Source organism: Podarcis muralis, chromosome 1 (genome assembly GCF_964188315.1).
Source record: "Podarcis muralis chromosome 1, rPodMur119.hap1.1, whole genome shotgun sequence".
Classification (NCBI taxonomy): Eukaryota; Metazoa; Chordata; class Lepidosauria; order Squamata; family Lacertidae; genus Podarcis; species Podarcis muralis.
Genome location: NC_135655.1, coordinates 7,605,596 through 7,622,013, shown reverse-complemented (window position 1 = coordinate 7,622,013; position 16,418 = coordinate 7,605,596). Strand labels below are relative to the sequence as shown.

General features: G+C 49.2%; 1 non-coding gene across 1 annotated transcript; it reads left to right on the top strand.

Moving 5' to 3' along the window:
- Nucleotides 1-2,431: 2,431 nt before the first annotated feature.
- TRNAI-GAU (transfer RNA isoleucine (anticodon GAU)) lies at nucleotides 2,432-2,507 on the top strand. Its single transcript has one exon. It is a non-coding gene; the product is annotated as a tRNA-Ile (tRNA).
- Nucleotides 2,508-16,418: the final 13,911 nt, after the last annotated feature.

Sequence of the window (16,418 nt, the reverse complement as noted above, 5' to 3'; positions counted from 1 at the left end):
TGAAGATGGTGCCGTAGGGGTGGGCATTAATAATACGTTCTCCAATCAGGGCTGCCCATCTCTTCCTTCTCGTCCCCCTGACTTACAGATCAGATTGACTGACAGGTTGTTGTTGTTGTTTAATCATTTAGTCGTGTCCGCCTCTTCGTGACCCCATGGACCAGAGCACGCCAGGCACTCCTGTCTTCTACTGCCTCCCGCAGTCTGCTCAAACTCATGTTGGTAGCTTCGAGAACACTATCCAACCATCTCGTCCTCTGTCGTCCCCTTCTCCTTGTGCCCTCCATCTTTCCCAACACCAGGGTCTTTTCCAGGGAGTCTTCTCTTCTCATGAGGTGGCCAAAGTCTTAGAGCCTCAGCTTCAGGATCTGTCCTTCCAGTGAGCACTCAGGGCTGATTTCCTTCAGAATGGATCGGTTTGATCTTCTTTCAGTCCATGGGACTCTCAAGAGTCTCAAATCTGTCAATTTGCTGCCCTTTCTTAATTTTTCAAGTTTTAATTTCAGATCTCCACATTTCCAAGTCTGCTTTTAAAAAAAAAAGTCCTCATGAATATTCATCACTGATTTTGTATGAATTTAGCTCTTGTTTTAATTATTATGCATTTTGTGTTTTTTATATTGTAATTTTATGTTGTGAACCGCCCTGAGATCTACAGATGAAGGCTGGTAGACAAATGTTGTTGTTGTTGTTAATATAATGCAATTTTGTATGTTATCTTCACTAACACATGCAGTTCCCCCCATATATGCATAATATAGTTTTGCCTAATATAATTTTGACAAATATTTGCATTTGTATGCACTTGTATGCAGACTTTAGGGACGCAGGTGGCGCTGTGGGTTAAACCACAGAGCCTAGGACTTGCCGATCAGAAGGTCAGCAGTTCAAATCCCCGCGACGGAGTGAGCTCCCGTTGCTCGGTCTCTGCTCCTGCCAACCTAACAGTTCAAAAGCATGTCAAAGTGCAAGTAGATAAATAGGTACCGCTCCGGCGGGAAGGTAAACGGCATTTCCGTGCGCTGCTCTGGTTCGCCAGAAGCGGCTTAGTCATGCTGGCCACATGCTGTACGCCGGCTCCCTTGGCCAATAAAGCGAGGTGAGAGCTGCAACCCCAGAGTCGTCCACGACTGGACCCAATGGTCAGGGGTCCCTTTACCTTTACCTTATGCACACTTTACCCTAGTATATATGGACTTTTGCACATGTTGCCCAGCTGGAGAACTGTGCTGCAAAAATTCAGAGAAGTGCAGATGTTGAAGGACGGCTGTTTCAGTTTGTGTATCATTTCGGAAATCACGAAATAGGTAGGTTCACCTTTAAATGCAAACTGAATTGGATTCTGCTCCCCTCCCCCCCCCAAAAAAAATCCCAAAATGGAGCTGGGCAACTGGCAATATTCTCTGTTCAGGTCCACCACTCCACCCCCTGCCTCTCCTGTAAAAATATTTTTTTATTATTATTTGTAACACCCAACATGCACTTTGCTAGTCTTGCACTGTTCCAGGTGTTCTTGCATTTTTCTGTTTTAATCACAGGCTTCACTGGATTATAGTAAAAGCATTGCTGCTGGGCACACGCTGTGGAGTATTTGGGTTTAAGCCAAATGGTAGAGTTGTTGTCTTTTTAAGGTAGCAGCTCTCAAATAATTAGTATGCTGACTCTCTCGGATCCCCTGCATATGGTGTCCAAATGTTATGTAGAAGGAAAGGCTAGGCAAAATTACCTTTACAGCAAAATTGTAGAATAAGTTAGGCTGGAAGGTGCTCAGATGTGGGAGCATGAAAAGCTGCCTATGATGAGTTGGATCCTTGCTCCATCTAGCTCCGTATTGTCTACACTGACTGGCAGGCCGTGGTTCTCTGGGGTTTCAGCAAAGGTCTCTCGCTGGAGAGGCCCAGAATTGAACTTGGATTCTTATGCACACAGACGGATCCTGTCCTGCTGAGCTGGGGGAGAGTGGAGGCAGCTGCATATTTCTTTTGTAAAGGTAAAAGGTAAAGGTACCCCTGCCCGTACGGGCCAGTCTTGACAGACTCTAGGGTTGTGCGCCCATCTCACTCAAGAGGCCGGGGGCCAGCGCTGTCCGGAGACACTTCCGGGTCACGTGGCCAGCGTGACATCGCTGCTCTGGCGAGCCAGCGCAGCACACGGAAACACTGTTTACCTTCCCGCTAGTAAGCGGTTCCTATTTATCTACTTGCACCCGGGGGTGCTTTCGAACTGCTAGGTTGGCAGGCGCTGGGACCGAACAACAGGAGCGCACCCCGCCGCAGGGATTCGAGCCGCCGACCTTTCGATCGGCAAGCCCTAGGCGCTGAGGCTTTTACCCACAGCGCCACCCGCGTCCCATTGTAGAGGACGTTAAATGAGCGTGTCGGGGAAATGCTGGGCTCTGGTCATTCAAGAGAAGCACAGAATCATATCTCCAGGTGGGTAGCTCAGTTGGTTAGAGCGTGGTGCTGATAACGGCAAGGTTGCAGGTTCGATCCCTGCATGGGGCATCTGCATATTCCTGCATTGCAGGGGGTTGGACTGGATAATGCTCAGGGTCCCCACAATTCTATGATTCTATGATATCGTTTGAGCCCATCTAGTGCAAAACTCGCTCCATAGGTGGGGGACCCTTTTCAGCATTTTCATATTATTTTTTTTACAATAATGTTTATTAAGTTTTATACAAATATAACACATATTATAAAATAAATGAAACATACAAACAAAAAAAATGATTAAATTAAAAATAAAAAGAATATAACAACATAAACAATACAAATTAATTAATTAATTAAACTTCCAACCTCATAAACATATTACTTCCTCTAGTCCCTCCCACCTGAATTTCCTTGTAACTGAATGTAGCAGTTTTCCAATATCATTATTCCAAAGACAATATTCCAATTATAGTCAAATTTCTTATCTTCCTTTTCAGCATCTTCAGGTAGAGATAGGAGAGATTGTGTGCTTGAAACCCCCGTAGAGCTGCTGCCAGTCAGTGCAGGCAGCACTGAACTAGATAGACCAATGGTCTTAGCTGGCATAAGCTTCCTAGGTTTCCAGTTCATAGAATTATAGAATTGTAGAGTTGGAAGGGATTTTGAGGAATATGCAGCGGTCCCATAGGGGGATCGAACCTGCAACCTTGGCGTTATCAGCACCAGGAAATGATTGTTATCTCAGTTGCAGAGCACCTGCCTTGCATGCAGAAGATCCCAGGTTCAATCTCCCAGGCGGAACTGGGAGAGACTCCCTGCCTGAAATCTTGGAGAGCTGCTGCCAGTCAGTGTCAACGAGACTGGGCTGGATGGACCAATGGTCTGACTCAGAATAAGCCAGCATGCTCAGCCTGTGCAGAATAATAGTTCCCAGAGGAGGAAAGAATGGCTAGCTCAAACCTGATTTAAGTTTGGAGTGTGGAAATGCCCTCCCTTTGTGCTTTGCAGAGCTTATGCAAATGTACACATACATAAAAATCTAATTACTCTGAAGAGCAGAGAGGGCAGAACAGAGCCGCAAAAAGGATCTCTCTCCCCCATGGCCAAACTGCTTTTGGCAGGTAAGGAAACTCTGGAAGTGGTGAGGGTCAAAAGGCAGGTGTGGAATTTGCAGGTCACTGACAGGTGTCAAAGGGGAGAGCAGGTATCGCCCACATCAGAGATTAGAATCCAGCTGTTTTGCATCAGGAGAAGATGAAGCCACAACTGCGGACACTGAAGGGCAGAAACTGACAGGAGGAAGGGTGTGTGTGTGTGTGTGTGTGTGTGTGTGTGAGAGAGAGAGAGAGAGAGAGAGAGAGAGAGAGAGAGAGAGAGAGAGAGAGAGAACAAACCACGTTGAAGCAAGATCAGAAGTTCCTTCCTTATGTGGCACTTTGAAGGCCACCAAATTTCTTGGGAGAAAAGAAGAAGAAGAAGAGTTTGGATTTGATATCCCACTTTATCACTACCTGAAGGAGTCTAAAAGCGGCTCACAATCTCCTCTCCCTTCCTTCCCCACAACAAACACTCTGTGAGGTGAGTGGGACTGAGAGACTTCAGAGAAGTGTGACTGGCCCAAGGTCACCTAGCAGCTGCATGTGGAGGAGCGGAGACGCGAACCAGGTTCCCCAGATTACGAGTCCACCGCTCTTAACCACTACACCACACTGGCGATGACAAACCTAGACAGCATCTTAAAAAGCAGAGACATCACCTTGCCAACAAAGGTCCATATAGTCCATATAAAGCTATGGTTTTCCCAGTAGTGATGTATGGAAGTGAGAGCTGGACCATAAAGAAGGCTGATTGCCAAAGAATTGATGCCTTTGAATTATGGTGCTGGAGGAGACCTAGCCGTTCGAAAGCACGTCAAAGTGCAAGTAGATAAATAGGTACCACTCTGGTGGGAAGGTAAATGGCGTTTCCGTGTGCTGCTCTGGTTTCGGTGTTCCATTGTGCCAGAAGCTGTTTAGTCATGCTGGCCACATGACCCAGAAAAACTGTCTGCGGACAAACGCCAGCTCCCTCGGCCTGTAAAGCGAGATGAGCGCCACAACCCCAGAATCGTTCGTGACTGGACTTAACGGTCAGGGGTCCTTTACCTTTACTTTACCTTTAGGATACAAACAGACCCCTCCCAGGCTCTCTCCAGAGAGTCCTCCTGGATCTCAGAGAGGCAGATAATGTGTGTGCCATCGCACGATAACACAAACCTCAAGATCTGTGAGCAAGCTCCCAGCACGAGTGTTCAGAAAAGGCCACAAAGGAGCAGAAGTACTTCCTGCCAAATAAAATTATTGCCTGGCTAAGCTGGGAATAAAGTCACTTTGTCACAGTGTGCGGGCTGGGTCTGTTTGGCAGGCGATCAGAAGGGATGATTGTTTTCCATCTCAGGGGAAGGTTATATTGAAACATCCTTCACAGCGCATTGAAGCAGTTGCCTGACCCCAGATGCGCAGAGGCAGCCGGGACTGAGAGGGAGAGGGGAAAGTTGTGTCACGTTATTAAAACTTCAGCTGGATCACGATGCTGCTGCTGGAGGAGGAGCCGCAGGACTGGAAAGAGCATGGAATGTCAAAAATTCCTCACCGCTCTCAAATCCTGGCTCAGCACATCCTGCTAATGTGAGGTGAGAGAGTCTTGGGTGTGTTTGTGGTTAGAAGGGACTGTCCTACTTCAGATCAGAGGTGTAGAATCAGCACAAACACACCCATCTTCAGGGATTTCAATATCTGCAGAATCACAGAACTGTAGAGTTGGAAGGGACCCCGAGGGTCATCTAGTCCAACCCCCTGGAATCTTTTGTCCAATGTGGGACTCAAACCCACAACCCTGAAATCAAGAGTCTCATGCTCTACTGACTGAGCTATCCCAGTAGCTCCGGTGTTAGTGGTTAGAGTGTTGGACCAGGACCAGGGAGATCAGAGTTCGAATCTCCACTCAGCCATGGAGCTCAATGGGTGATCCAGGACCAGCCTAGCCTACCTCACAGGCTTGTTATCGGGATTAACTGAGGAGGTGGGGAGCCATGTACATGACCTTCAGCTCCTTGGAAAAATTGTGGAATATGAATGAAATAAATAATATATGGCAAATTTGACACACGCTGCTTTTTTGGCCCAAAACAAAGTATGAATACAGAAATAATCAAACAAGGCTGGCAAGTTCAGCCCCGCTCTGTGGGGATTCCTGGCACATCAACGCAGTGCCTGGAGACTGACCGTCAGGTTGTGCATACATAGCAGTGACCACAGGAGGAAGGACCCCTGGGAGGAGCGCAGAGAGAAGAAACACCCCGGTGCATCTGCAGCAGCACAACCGGACGCCTTCCTCTGCCCCGGCTGCAACAAAACATTTCTCTCCTGTATCGGCTTCTACAGCCACAGCCGGCACTGTAACTCTTCAACAGTTTGACTTCACCCCCAAAGGCACACTCCTCCATTGTCTCCCGAGACACACAGGTGCCAACCAACCAACCAATCAAAAGGATATAAAACAGCAAATAACCAAATATGCAGCAATAGGGATGCAGAAATCGGACTCTAATTCTTCCAATGGGGCGGCAAAGGTGGGTGCTGCCACAGGTGTGCTCTTACAGTGGAAGCCACAGGTTTTGCTTCCTGCAGAGGGAAGCGCAACTGCTTCGCTCACACTTTGTCTCGAGCCGGCACAGCAGGAGGTGCTGCAACAATGATGATCGGCGGAAGGCGAGAGGTGGGGAGGCGCACCGATTTGGGGCATTGCGCAGAGCACCGCTGGAATTTCCAAGCCACTGCTTTCTGCGTGCAGCCACACCGCGCCTGCCTCTCACGACTCTCCCCCACAGGCAAGCAAGGGTCTTGATCGCAGCTCCAAGACCCACGCCAGGAACTAAAGCACTTGAGTCAGGCCACTGAGGGGAGTAGGCGGCGGGGGGCATGGCCTAGGAAGGAGTGTGGCCTGGGAGGAGCCCAAAGGACCAGATGGAGAGACCTGGACAGCCACACCTGGCCCTGGGCCTGGGGTTCTCTTCCTGCAGCAGAGCATAGGTGCCAATTTTTTTACTGTGGGTGCGACTCAATGCATCGCATGCTGTGCCGGGGTGCTCCATCGGGCCCTCCCTCTGTGGCGGCAATGTGTGATGGCATACATGTGCGTCAGGCCCCCAGGATGTAGGGTGGAACTTTGCACACCTGTAGCAGAGCCTCAGGTACTAGCATCCAAAGACTCGGCTGTGTTAGCCAATCAGCCAAGGTGTTACTGGCTTGACCAGAATTCCTGCACCGTGCCGTATAAGTGCATAGCATTTATTGTTCTAAGTCATGCAGAGAGAGAGAGAGAGAGAGAGAAGACTCAGCGCTCAGATAAATTTGTGAATTCCTGCTGGGGCTTGCCAGAGCCTCCGAGATGGATCCGTCTTATTAAAAGCGCTAACAACTGGAATTTCTGGAATAACATCTGCCATCCTCGTAAAAGAGGCATTCCCAGAGCTTTGGAGATGCCATCCCTTTGATTTCATCCTGACCCTTTTGGGAAGGGCTGGGGAAGCACGGAGCGACTCCTTCTGCGAGAAAGATGGCAGGGTGACTTATAAATGAGCTTTTAATCAACAGATTTAATATTAATTAATAATGCATAAACAGCTCGGAGGAGAACGCGGCATAATTACGGCGCGTCTTCGGAGCCCAAAGTGTCCATTGCAGGCTGCATAAAATGTTAATTAGCATAAAATGCAATAAGGAGAAGCCTCTTTTAATTATGTAATGGAGCTCATTACAATGCATAATCAACAAAGCCGCCAAATGAGACCCGGCAGCGGCGTTTATCTACCCCTCTCCCCGTGTGGGTGGATCTATGTATGTGTGTATATATAGCAAATAAAGTTTTGTTTGATGAAGGAAATCTGTTTGAATGGACAGGTTTTTAATTGCCTTTCGCCCATTACTCTGTCTCCGTCTCCAGGAACGGAGCGAAAACGACGAGGGTTTCTTTTTGTTTCAGACCGAAAGCTTTTGAAGCTGTGGAAATAATTGGCAAGTGGGGGAGGGGGAAATTAATAAATATTGGCTTTGTTTAGGTATCTCAGTTTCTCATGGTTATTGGCGAGCAACCCAGCCCTCCCTCCCTCTCTTGGCAAACTCTCTAGCATGAACAGGGCCATAAGAACAGAAGAAAGAAGCTCTGTTGAATCAGGCCAGTGGTCCATCTATTCCTGCATCCTGTTCCTACAGATGCCTATGGGATGCCTATGGGATCCACCAGATGCCTATGGGAAACCCGCAAGCAGGATTTGAGGCCAAGAGCCCTCTCCCCTCGTGGGGATTCCAGCAACTGGCATTCAGAAGCATCGCTGCCTCCAGCTGTGTTGGCAAGCAAAACCATCATGGCTAATAGCCACCATTGCTTTGCTGTTTGCCTGGGCTCCTTTGGGGGAAAGGGGCAGGAAATAAACTTAAAAATAAATCATAGAATTGTCGAGTTGGAAGTGTTATGGAAAAATCTAGGTGCGAGGCTGCTCAGTCACCCAGCTCATCGGGCAGAGCCCGCGGGTCCCTGCGGAATAAAGGAAGGAGTCCAGCCACCAACTGGAGCAAATAGCTGTAGACCAAAGTTTATTGTGCAACAGGTTCAAAGAGGAATTTTGAACCCCGAGAACGGGGTGACAAGGACTTTTAAAAGTTTCTATCTTATCCCAGCATACAGTTCATTAAGCATCATCACTACATCATTGCTACATCAGAAAAGTGGAGGGTTATACATGATTGGGACGCGCGTGGTGCTGTGGGTTAAACCACAGAGCCTAGGACTTGCCGATCAGAAGGTTGGCAGTTCGAATCCCCGCAACGGGATGAGCTCCCGTTGCTCAGTCCCAGCTCCTGCCAACCTAGCAGTTCAAAATCACGTCAAAGTGCAAGTAGATAAATAGGTATCGCTCCGGCGGGAAGGTAAACGGTGTTTCCGTGCGCTGCTCTGGTTCGCCAGAAGCGGCTTAGTCATGCTGGCCACATGCCGGCTCCCTCGGCCAATAAAGCGAGATGAGCGCTGCAACCCCAGAGTCGGCCGCGACTGGACCTAATGGTCAGGGGTCCCTTTACCTTTACCTTTATACATGATTAACATAGGAGGAATGTGTTGGGGCAACAGGCGGATACAGGATATATGTACAGTGGTGCCTCGCAAGACAAAAAGAATCCGTTCCGTGAGTCTCTTCGTCTAGCGGTTTTTTCGTCTTGCGAAGCAACCCTATTAGCGGCTTAGCAGATTAGCGCTATTAGCGGCTTAGCGGCTATTAAAGGCTTAGCGGCTTAGCTGCTAAAAGGCTATTAGCGGCTTAGCGGCTTAGAAAAAGGGGGGGGAGCGAAAAAAACCCGCAAGACTCGCAAGACGTTTCCGTCTTGCGAAGCAAGCCCATAGGGGAAATCGTCTTGCGAAGCAACTCAAAAATGGAAAACCCTTTCGTCTAGCGGGTTTTCCGTCTTGCGAGGCATTCGTCTTGCGGGGCACCACTGTATTGGGAAGTACATTCTAAGCACCTACTACAAAGGGACAATAGAACTTTGGTTTGCATAGTCTGCCACCTGGGCAAGTCCGGAGGAGTGCCTTTGCCCAGCGATTGACACCTATGAGTACTCACCTTCCTGTGAGTATGTGACCTCCCGCTTGAGGGATTATGAGTGGTTTCCAAGTCCTTGGCCAATGAAGCAATTTGGCGGTGGAATGAAGGAAACTGGCAAAGGAGTTGATTTTATATGATTTTTTAAAGCTAGGTAACTTCCCTGAGCTGTCGAAAGGATATACATTTATGCATAATATTTGTAACATTTAACAACTTTAAAGATGTCCCCCCCCCCCCGGTAATTTCCGTAAAAGTTGGGACCCCAGGGGCCATCTAGTCCAACCCCCTACAATGAAGGAATCTCAACTAAAGCATCCATGACAGATGGCCGTCCAACCTCTGCGAAATAAACAACTGAACCCTGCTGGTCCAGCAAGAAGTGGGGCAACCATCCCCCCCCCCATGAGCCTGCTGCCTGAAGAAATTTTCTCTATTTGCCTCGTGATTGGGCTGGCCGTGCTCTGGAGGGTGGGGTTGGGGCTTTGTTCAGGGCCCAAGAATGCTGACTCCGTACCCGGGGCCCACTTCCTGTAGGCTGCCATTTCCTGTTTTGCAGAATCAATGTCAGATGGATGCAATGACGTACAGGGGCATTCTTCTTCGAGAGCCAGTGTGGTGTAGTGGTTAAGAGTGGTAGTCTCGTAATCTGGTGAACCGGGTTCGCTTCCCCGCTCCTCCACATGCAGCTGCTGGGTGACCTTGGGCCAGTCACACTTCTCTGAAGTCTCTCAGCCCCACTCACCTCACAGAGTGTTTGTTGTGGGGGAGGAAGGGAATTGAGAATGTTAGCCGCTTTGAGACTCCTTAGGGTAGTGATAAAGCGGGATATCAAATCCAAACTCTTCTTCTTCTTCTTCTTCTTCTTCTTGGTGAACCTCTGAGCTGAAAAAAAAGCGGAACAGGTCTGCTTGTACCACGGAAAAGTAAGATGGGTGTATTGCAGTTGGGTTGGACTAGATGAACCTTGGCTACCTTCCAACTCCACGATTCTTTGAAGGGGAGCAATTTCCACCCCTCCCTCCATTTTTGAGCTGATCTCAGCTGAGTCCTTTAAGTTCATCCCCTGCTTTGCAGCAGACTTCTGTCTATGCTTCCAATCAGGTCAACAGCCTCTTAAGCTTCAGAAATTGTTTCCAAACTGCTCCCCGGGTCCAGAATGAAGGTCTTGTGATGGCTGGGCATAGGTCTTCCCCACCCCCCTTTCTCCCTGCATGACTTGTGGCTCCTCATAACTCCACATTAAAACCCGGCCCCACCACTCATTTCCAAAAAGAAATAAATCTTGGCTCTTCTCTTCAGCGAGTTTTGCCAGCTCCCATTCGACGTCTCAGACTGGATTATTAATTTAGATTAGAAGCAGCAGAACTCCAATTATCCCCATCCTCTGGGGTCCACCTTTAAATACTCCTTTTAGCATCCTTGACAGAAGTCCTCTCAGGGGAATCTCAGCCTTCTAGCTTAACTCTATCCTTGCTGGTACTGGCTTACCTACGCGGCTGATCTTGCTAGCTTCCACGGAGACGTTTGCTTGCATTGTAGTGATTTTTAAAAAAAAATACTGTTGGCAGCCATCTGTCTTGAGAGACCATGGACTGTGCTTCCAGGGGTGAAGTCACACCAATGGAGGATCACAGCACCTGCTGTGGCTGCAGAGACTGGTAACTCATAACGGCTGCTTCCCGCATTGCTTTTTTTGCATTAACGGCATCAAAGTGCATTCTGCACAGATTTCATTTTGTTGGGTGGGTGGGCATGCACATATCTTCTGCTCCCATCAGAGCTCACAGGCAAAGATCCTTCTGGAAAGGTGCAGGGCATGACTCAAGCATTGTCACCAGCAGGAGTGCCAACTTGGCTCCTTCGACTGTGGGTGCCCATGGCTATGGGTGCCATGCAGCATGCATGGCCCTGGCACCAAAATTTGTGCCTTCATGGGGACTTTTGTGGGTGCTTGGGCACCCAGGGCGTCGACACCTATGGTCACCAGTCTCCACCAATGGCATTCATTTCAAGGAAACCAACCCAGGGTATGTGCAAGAACTGGGATGTGCATAAAGATATTGTAAGGCGAATGAGCAGCACTCCTCTCCTGACTATTGTTTAAATAGACCAGAAGTGTGGGAATGTTCAGGGAGGCAGGAGAGGACATATTGTTTCTTCCTAACTTGCGCTAGAGGGAAGCGGGTGGCGCTGTGGGTTAAACCACAGAGCCTAGGGCTTGCCAATCAGAAGGTCTTTGGTTCGAATCCCTGCAACGGGGTGAGCTCCCGTTGCTCGGTCCCTGCTACTGCCAACCTAGCAGTTCGAAAGCACGTCAAAGTGCAAGTAGATAAATAGGTACTGCTCCAGCGGGAAGGTAAACGGCGTTTCCGTGCGCTGCTCTGGTTCGCCAGAAGCGGCTTAGTCATGCTGGCCACATGACCCGGAAGCTGTACACCGGCTCCCTCGGCCAATAAAGCGAGATGAGCGCCCCAACCCCAGAGTCGGCCACGACTGGACCTAATGGTCAGGGGTCCCTTTCCCTTTAACTTGCACTAGCAAGTTCTATAACGTAGCAGAGTTTTAAACGTTCCCCTTTAAGCGCACAGTGGGTAGCTGGTTGCAAGCTTGTTTAAGCTTCTCGATATAGTTTCCTGGTAAGAGCCCTTATTTTCCCTCTTAAAAGAATAAACACGCCACAATCTTATTTAACATATATAAAAGTAGTTTACTCACACCATCATCAGTTCACAGTTGGATACCTGAAGGCAGACTTAGTTACAGATATATACACGTGAGTCTATCCCATATGGAGATAGTTTCTTTGTCCTCTGAAAGCCATCAGGGCATCTCTGGCTAAAAAGCTGCTCCAACTACAAGAGGAAGTCAAAGAAGGGGGAGATGGCTGCGTGCCTAGTGCTTTTGTGTTACCTGCACAGGTAAGGTCATGCCCACCTCTAGTCCACATGCAAGAGGAAGGATGCTCCAGCCCAGGGAGAAACAGGAAGTTTTCGACTGGCTGGAACAAACATCCCCTTCGCATGTCCACTCTAGGCAAACAAGGAATGTTGTACTTGACTGCTTCTTGTGTGTCACATCCCACAAGAAGGAGGAAGAGGAGCTGATGGAAGATGTGGCAGCGAAGGAAGAGCCCCACAGGAGGCCACCACCGTGCTGAAGCTAAGCAGGTCTGGGTCTGGTCAGTGTCTGGAAGGGAGACCACCTTAGAAGCTTGAGTGCCATGCTGGAAGAAAGATGATTGGAATACTCTGCCAGTGGTAACATATGCCAACTTCCCCCAACTTGATACCCTCTATATCTTGTTGGACTCCAAACCCCCCCCCCATCAGCTCCAGCCAATGGCCAGGATGGTGGGAATTGTAGTCCAACGACCTCTGGAAGACACCGGCTGAGAAAAGCTGTATGCTTCTCTGAAATGATGCAAACTCTGGGCTTGTAAAATGCAGAGATTCTGATGGAATCTTCAATGGCAAAGTATCATTTTTCTTGAACGGGAGCCGGATCTTACAAGTCGCTGAGGGGGAGCGAAGTTCTGGGGAGTGAGTTGGGTGACAGCTGCGTGCAATTTATGACTTCTAGATTTTTTTTTAAAAAAAATACCTGGTTTCTGGGTTGTAAAATATTTCCTTGATGTTAATATTTCAAACCCAGTTCCAAGCTTATTTATCTCTGCTGTGTGGTGGGAGATAAACAGAATGAGAGGTAGGTTTCAAGCGGAAGGCTAACCCATTTGCAACAAGAGAACTTCTGTATAAATTCTGTGTGCAAATTTACCGCTTTGGCGTGGAAATATGCAGCAGAGCAGACCCCAAAAACCACAAGTTGCAATTTTACCTCTGCTTACAGATAGGAATCTGAATGTGTTAATCAACTTTTGCTGTTTTGCTTCAGGCGACAAGTTCTTTATAGGCATCAGAACTTGCAGGATTTAATTTATACCTGGGCTCAGACCCAGAATCTCCCCCCGCCCCCAATTCCACAGCATCTGAGCATAAACAAAGTTGACTTCCTCTCATGACGGAGTGAACACAGTTATCCCACCCCCCTCGCACATCCGGTCTCACCTATCAGGAGTCGTAAGGTGAGACCTCTAAATGGGTCCTTGAGGCTTGAAACATCCTGTTTTGCAAACAAGTTTAACTGAAAATCTGAGAATTTAAACATCAAACTTTGAAACCCAAATTTTGAATTTCTGGATTGAAATGCACATAAATTCCGTGGCAACAGCCTTGCAAATAAGTCCCAAAGAGTTACTTAGATGAGAGGCCTCAGCAAACTTTGAAAAGGATCTGGGTGGGCAGGTCCCAGGACCTGAGAGGAGCAACATTATTAGTCAGAGTGGGCAGTCTAAGAAGAGCCTACTGGATCAGTCCAAAGGCCTAGATGACTGGGGGGAACCTGCAAGCGGGACCTGCCCACCACAGCACTCTGCCCACCTGTGATTTCCAGGCAACTGGGATTCAGAAGCATTCCTTCCTCCAGCTGTGGAAGCAAAGCGTAAGCCACCATGGCTAGGAGCCACTGGCACACCCGCCAACATTTCTCAGATGAAAATAGGGGCATCCTATTCTACACCAGGAAGCTGCTCCCGCGTTTGATCTCACCGCACACACAGATGCCATATACACATATAAGGTAAAGGTAAAGGGACCCCTGACCATTAGGTCCAGTCATGACCGACTCTGGGGTTGCGGTGCTCATCTCGCTTTATTGGCCGAGGGAGCCGGTGTACAGCTTCCGGGTCATGTGGCCAGCAGGACTAAGCCGCTTCTGGTGAACCAGAGCAGCGCACGGAAACGCCGTTTACCTTTCCGCCGGAGCGGTACCTATTTATCTACTTGCACTTTGACATGCTTTCGAACTGCTAGGTTGGCAGGATCAGGGATCGAGCAACGGGAGCTCACAGATTTGAAACACCAATTGGAAGGTTGGCAAGCCCAAGGCTCAGTGGTTTAGACCACAGTGCCACCCGCATCCCATCAGGAACATACCAGACAAGTAAATCCTATTGAACTCAGTGGGACTTTCTGAGAAAAAAATAATTCGGATTGCAGTGTAAGGCTGCACAGTCTTTACCCAGTTACCTGGGAGTAAGCTCCATTGAATACAGTGGGACTTACTTCTGAGTAGACACGTAAAGCCTTGCCGTGTAAGGCTCAATTTACAATAAAGTGATAAACACTCCACATATTTCCTTAAAAAATGGCTGTTTGCTGCAGCATTGCGATTAAAGAATTTAAAGCAGGTTGGTGACCTTTTCCTTCAAAATTATAGGAACGTCTTCGTACGCCAGCTTCACCGTTTCTTTCACTTGGTGCTGGTATTTTATTTTCAGTATAAACAGGACTCTGTTTTTGGGAACTACACCCCCACCCACCCCCACATTTAATTCTTCTCCAAGACGTTGAGGGGAGGAAAAAGGAAAACTGGGACTTTCTGGGATCAAATCAGAAACTGTAATTCTGTAATTCTAAGGCTGTCACTGGAAAATACGGACACTTGGAGGATAGGCATCGATAGCCTTACCTTCCTCCATGAATCTGCTGAATCTGCTTTTAAAGCCATGCAACTTGGTGACCATCCTGTGGGGGTGAGTTCCGTAGTCCAACAATGCATCGTGTGAAGAAGTAATTTCTTTTGTCTGTCCCGGACCACGCAACATTCCGCTCCAGTGCATGTGAGCAAGTTCTAGTGCTATGTTTTCAAGCCCGAAATCTCTCTCTCGTCCCATATCTCCCCAGTAGCATTTGCTACCGGCCAGGGATGGGGCACCAGTGTCCCACCAGCTGTTACTGGACTCCAACAGCCATCAGCCTCAGCCAGCAAAGCTGGGGGGTTCCCTCTCCCTGCCATGGGCCCAGCTCTTGTGGAGGCCCCTTGAAAACCCAGTCCATCATTTTCAGACCTTTGAGCCAGTTAACATAACCGGCGCTTGCAATCCCAGTGCTAATCTTTAAAAGCTTCCCTCCTGCTCTTCACCCATTAATCTTTGTTCGGGCTCCGGGTTCCTCCGGCGGCGGAGCATGTTCAGGTATTCAGGAAATTGAGCTTATAATTGTGACGGAGTGGGGAAATGGGCACTGGCAAGGGTGGGAAAGCCCAAAATGAGGGGGTGAGGAGCAGAAAAGGAAGCGCCGCACTTGAATGAAGACGTTCATGAGAAAACCGTACTTGGGGTAAGTCGGAGGCTATTCCAGGAATTGAATCTGTGCTGGATCCTGGAATTCGAAGGGGCTCAGGCATGGAGCTTACCATGGGCATAGTCGGGGGGCAGGGGGGCACCTGCCCCACCTAGATCCACAAATATTATTGAAGAGCATTGAAAGTATTCAATTATCTGAGGTTCTGCCCCCAACAGCAAAAGCCTGTCCTGTTTATGGGGGTATTTTAACCGGTGATTTCCCAAGAAAAGCTCAACAACTTTGGTTTCCTAAAAAGTTTTGACTGCCCTCCCCCAAAAAACCCTGGCTATGCCCATGCCGCCTACCACAGTGGTGGAGCAAGCTGATAGGGAACCTGGGGCGGCGCATGTGCTTTGTGCCCAGGGGCGGGGCCAGCCACCCGTGGGGTGGGGCGAGCCAGGGCAGGACGCTCTGTGGGGCCTCCGAGGAGTCTGCCTGCCTCCTCCCACTCAACCGCCCTACAGCTGAAGGGGAGGCGGTGGGCAAACTGTTTGGGGCAGCGTGGAGCCTGCAGGTGCCCAAGCCAGTGTGGTGCAGTGGTTAAGAGCGGTAGACTCATAATCTGGTGAACCGGGTTCGATTCCCCGCTCCTCCACATGCAGCTGCTGGGTGACCTTGGGCCAGTCACACTTCTCTGAAGTCTCTCAGCCCCACTCACCTCACAGAGTGTTTGTTGTGGGGGAGGAAGGGAAAGGAGAATGTTAGCCGCTTTGAGACTCCTTAAAGGGAGTGAAAGGCGGGATATCAAATCCAAACTCTTCTTCTCTTCTTCACTCCCAGGAGAGACGCTTGGCTTGGGCGCACTGCAGGCCCCGTGGTGAGTGCCGCCTGGCATTTTGTCACCCCCCTCAGTCGTGATACCCAGGGTGGCCCGCCCTCACCGCACCCCTCTTCCTCCGCCCCTGGCCTACCACCCCACCAAACACTATGATAACGTCAGGAAAAGGGGAAACATGCAGGGAAGGGAGTAGGGGGCCTGAGTGGCAAAGCAGACCCTTTTGAAATCCTCCCCCCTCCATTCATCCCTCTCCCCCCACAAAGAACAATCTTATTTCTGGATGCCCCCGGTACCTGGCAGTAACGTGGGAAGTGGCGGCAGAACGCGGCAGCCAGACTGGTGACTGGGAGCGGCCGCCGATACCATATAACACCGGTCTTGAAAGA